Source organism: Crocodylus porosus, unplaced genomic scaffold (genome assembly GCF_001723895.1).
Source record: "Crocodylus porosus isolate Cpor-Errol unplaced genomic scaffold, CroPor_comp1, whole genome shotgun sequence".
Classification (NCBI taxonomy): Eukaryota; Metazoa; Chordata; order Crocodylia; family Crocodylidae; genus Crocodylus; species Crocodylus porosus.
Window position 1 is genome coordinate 59,989,151 of NW_017728947.1, and position 5,527 is coordinate 59,994,677.

Here is a 5,527-nt window from a genome sequence, read left to right on the forward strand (position 1 = left end):
CCGCGCGGGAGCCGGGGTTTGCTCACAGGGAGGCTGCACCAACGAGGATGGCGTGCGATGCTCACTTTTCTTTGAACAAAGGTTTTTCTACCTTAGTAGAAAAACCTATTTTACTAAGGTAGAAAAATCTTTGTTCAAAGAAAAGTGAGGAGCATTGCACGCCATCCTTGTTGGTGCAGCCTCCCCGTTTCACGGGTTGTATACTCAGCTGTATAGTTGTATCCTATACATGGGGCACACGTAGGAGGGACAGGGGAGGACACATGCCCCCCTGAGATTGGTCGACACCGACGCTGCCGCCAGTGTCTGCAGGTGGTGGCCACCTCTCCGCTGTGTGAAACCGCCTGGGGGGTGGTCCCTGCTCACCCACCCTCACTGCTGATGTCACCAGGTCTGCTTGCAGACAGTCCCCACTCGCCACCACCACGCCACCACCTGCGGGCAGTCACCATGCCCCCAGCCTCAGAAGGCATGAGTCGTTCATGATCCTATACCGCTGTGAGACTGCAAATTAAGCTCACACCAGAGTACCAAATGCAGAAGATACTGACCCTCCACTATAAGGGAGTTAAGAACATTCCCTAAAAACATCTGTGAGATCAAGATGTCAGGCTTCATCCCCTCCCTACAGACTAATTTTGTGGACTATTTGATCTCTCCAAACCATGAAGGCACAATCTGGCTCTATATTGGTTAGCAGATTGGAGCTGGCATTGGGATTGTGTGTCATTATGTAGGTGGCAAGAAGTACAATTTTATATCACACAGCCTGAGCTGGTTAAGGATTTATGGCTAATTCTCCATACAGAATTAGGAACCAAGGCGAAGGCAAACACTTATTCACAGTAAGTAGAGGAGGGGGACACCCCCCCCCCCAGCCTTTTGATAAGATATTGTTTTCTTGATTACTTTTCCAAGAGAAGCTTCCAAGTCTGCCACTTGAGTTAAATCCTACACGAACAAAATAAATCAGGCTCCAGTCAGGCTTTTCTACAGCCACTTTGTGTGATTGTCTGGCACTGTGTGCAATGATTTGATAGCATTAAAATCTGTTCAAAGATTTTGAAAGAATCATAGAAAGCTAGGGTTGGAAGGGACCACAAGAGATCATTTAGTCCAGCCCCCTGCTCAAAGGAGGATCACCCCCAGCTCAATCATCCCAGCCAAAGCTTTGTCAAGCCTGTTTAAAAACTTCCAAGGGAGCTTCCACCACCTCTGTACAACTTGCTCCAGTGTTTTATTACCCTCCTAGCAAGAAAATTCTTCCTAATATCTAACATAACTTCCCTTGCTGCAACTTGAGGCTGTTGCTCCTTGTTCTGCCATCTGCCACCACTGAGAACAGTCTAGCTCTATCCTCTTTCAAACCCCACTTCAGGTAGTTGAAGGCTGCTATTAAATCCCCTCTCAGTCTTTTCTTCTCTAGCCTAAATAAGCTCAGTTCCCTCAGCCTCTCCTCATAAATCATGTCCTCCAGTCCCCTCACATTTTTGTTGCACTCCACTGGACTCTCTCCAATTTGTCCATATCCTTTCTCTAGTGGGGGGCCCAAAACTGGGCACAGTACTCCAGCTGTAGCCTCACCAGTGCTGAATAGAGGGGAATAATCACTTCCCTTGACCTGCTGGCAACACACCTACTAATGCAGCCCGGTATGCCATTAGCCTTCTTGGTGACAAGGGCACACTGCTGGGTCATTTTCAGCTTCTTGTCCATTGTAAGCCCCCCCGCCCCACGTCCTTTTCTGAAAAGCTGCTGCCCAACCAATCAACCCCCAGCCTGTACTGGTACATGGGATTGGTCCCTCCTAAGTGCAGGACTTCTCACTTGTCCTTGTTGAACCTCATGAGATTTCTTTTGGCTCAATCGTCCAATTTATCTAGGTCACACAGGGTTTCCCTGCCCCCCCCCCCCAGTGCTACTGGGTGTCCCTCAGTCCTCCTGCTACCTCCCAGCCCCACGTATGCAGGCACAGACACCCAGGCAGATAAGTGCATGAGAAAGGGTTGGGGTGAGGCAGCGGAAAGGGAAGGGGCTGCAGAGTACAGACCTAGTACGTCTGTCTGGTCACAGCAGGGACAGGGGGGCGAGGGCAGCGGTGCCTCTCTGCGGGTCACACACACACATATACACACACACACACACACGCACTGCCCGGCCAGACCTAGGGGCCAGGGGTTAGCACGCAGTGGCCACCCCGCCACCACCACTACTGCCACACTGCTTTGCCATGGCCAGTCACACACGTGTCTCTGTGGGCAAGTGGTGTGGCAGCACTGGCACAGGACTGTGACAGTGGTGGCTGCCGCATGCAAGCCCTTCCCCCCCTCCACCATCAGTACCCTTCTGCAGGCTGTACACACAGGAGAAGGCTCACACACAGCAGGCACCACCACCACTGCCCCATGCTGCCACTGCCACGCTGCTTGCCCATGGAGCCACATGTGCAACCAGCTGTGGCAAAGCAGCGTGGGGCACAGCAGTTCCAGCAGTGTGGGGTGCTGGCTGCCACTGCATGCAACTTCACCTCTTCCCCCCCCAGCCAGACAGTGCATGTGTAGCCCGCAGAGGGGCACCAGCAAGGGGGTGGGGGCTCAACTAGCTGCAGCAGCATGAGGTAGTGGCTGCTGCCATGTGTGAACCCCAGGAATGAACAGGCTCCAGGAATGAACAGTGAGCCTGATCTAAGCCTTGGGTGTGAGCCTCAGGGCCTGCCCTTACCCTTCTCCCTCCTGCTCTGGACAGGGCTCAAGGTTTTCCTGCCCTTTTTGCAATTGGCTCTTGCAGGCTGGAACTCTACCAGCCCACAGAGCTCTTTGCAAAATTGAGACATCCATGGGTTTCTCTGCTAAAAAGGTAAAATCCATTTTTTTCCTCCGAAAAATAGGAAATCTGTGGTTTTCTCCGTGGAAAATAGGAAACCCAGATCCCTGTTGATCAGGTATGACTTGCCCCTGGTGAATCCATGCCAACTATTCCTAACTCCCTTCTTTTCCTCCTCCAAGTGCTTAGAAGTGGATTCCTTGAGGATCTGCTCCATGATTTTTCCAGGGATTGAGGTGAAGCTAACTGACCTGTAGTTTTCTAGCTCCCCCTTCTTCCCTTTATGGGCACTACGTTTGCCCTTTTCCAATCATCTGGGACCTCTCATCACCACCATGAATTTTCAGAGATGATGGCTAATGGCTCTGCAGTCAAATCAGCCAACTCCCTCAGCATCTTCAGGTGCATCCTGTCCAGCCCCATTGACTTGTACACATCCAGGTTTTTCTAAGTAGTCCCTAACCTGTTCTTTCAGCACTGACGACTGCTCACCTCCTCTCCAAACTGTGCTGCTCAGTGCAGTAGTCTGGGAGATGACCTTGCCATTGAAGACTGAGGCAAAAAAACAGGCATTGAGCACTTCAGCCCTTTCTGCATTCTGTCACAAGGTTGCCTCCCCGACGCTTTCCCCGATTCTCTTCTTGCTACTGACATACTTGTAGAAACTCGTTACCCCTTCACAGCCCTTGCTAGCTGCAACTCCAATTGTGCTTTAGCCTTCCTAACTTCATCCCTGCATGCCTGAGCAATGCTTTTATAGTCTTTCCTAGTTATTTGTCCACATTTCCACATTATAAGTTTTCTTTGTATGATTCTTCAAAAAAAATCACAAAAAGCTCCCTATAAACGGCACATTTAAGGAAAAGTGGTATTTGGGCTGTGGCATTACAGGCCTAGTATTCACGGGATTTTGGGGGGCAGTAAAATCAAGGCTTTTGGTAGAATGGTGAGTACTGTGGTCCTTAAGTCTGCTCTGGAGTTCCCCATGTGCGCTAACTGCAACATCTTGATCATTAATAGCATTGTTCCATACTGTTGGTTAGTATCATCACAAGCTAAAGCTGTATGGGACTTCTTCTGAAATACATACACAGGTTCAATATTTACGCTATGCCAGCAAAAGTCAGGAAACCATCCTTTACTACTGGTTGTAGCCATGTTGGTCTAAAGACATAGGCAGACAAGGTTCTTTGGGTAAGTCTATCTTAACACAGGGGTGGGCAATTATTTCAGCTGGAAGGCCACTTACCAAGCTAAATTCAGGCCTGCATGGGTATCCCTGCCTCTTGACAGGTGACCTGCCCGCGGTCACCGTCTTGTGACCACAAATCCCGCCTCCTACTCCTGACCTTTGCCACAAGGAGTCCCCTTCTCTTGCCCCCAGAAACTCCTTTCAGGAAGGGTTTTTGCCACTGGAACCAGAAAAATACCAAATTATATTCTAAAAAATAAAACATCTACTACAACATTCATTAATTTGATTTCAAAAAATAATTTTTGTCCCGAGTTACCTGCATTTGTGTTGTGTACATAGAGGTGATTGCATAATAGCTCAAAATGAAGTCTTACTCCTGTATGTTGTGGGGAGGATGGGGCATAGGGGGGTGGGAAGCTGTGGATATGTGGGGTGTGAGGGAAGGTGTGGGGGGGTTGCAAAAGCATGTGGGTATGTGGATATGTAGGAGGGTGGCTGGAGTATGAGGGGGTGTGGGTGCATGTTTACAGTGGGATGTGCATGTGGGACTTGCTGTATGAACACACACTCCGTCTGTCCCTCCCTCCTTGCATGTGCATGTACACATGCTTTCATCACTTCCCTGCCTGCCACAGCACTCCAGCACCCCATGGTTTCTGGCTGCATGGCCACAACTACAGGACTCAGCAGGAACCGGTCAGACCTGGCCCCGAGGACTCACGCAATTGCCTGCAGTCTTCCCCTGCCTCCCCCCACCCTCCCCTTCTTATCTGAATTTCCGTCCTGGGTGGAAGGAGGTGGGAACAGCCCAAGGGTTCCAGGCCAGAAGCCTCTGCTAGGCATGTCTTCCGGGGGGAGTGGGGGGCAACCTGTAATATCTAATCATGGAACCCTAACTGAAGAAATATCAGATTTCATCAAATCCATCCTAAAACCTTTAGTCACCTGAAGGTTTTCCAAGCCTCAGACTTTCTATGAAAACCTACAAACATAGACCATCTTCCCAGCCATACTTTCCTAGCCATCATAGATATTACCAGCTTATATATCAACATCCCACACTGGCATGGCATCCAAGCCTGCCTTGCATATCTACGCGAGCAAAACAGAACAACAGAGTTCAGATCTAAAAGATACTACCCAACTTATACACTTCAACCTTACAAACTATAGCTTCGAGTTCAATAACAAACACTTCCTCCAGACCATGCGTAATAGAGATACACTGGTCCCACATTGGATCGGCACCAATATAAGGAAAACTGACAGTACAGGCAATCGGCTTGTATGGACCAATAAAGTCGCTGATAAATGCCCTGTGCATACATGCAGTCACAGCACAGCACAGCACACAGGTGGCCAGAAGCACAGCCAGGCAGTATGGAGTAGTGGGCTCTGGCTGGTAAGTCTCTAGAGGGAAGGGGCATGAGGGAGGTGGGGGGCAGATCAAGGCCCACCCCCAGGGAGGGATGGGCTGGGGCTGGGGCAGGTGCTCCACAACCGGGGCGG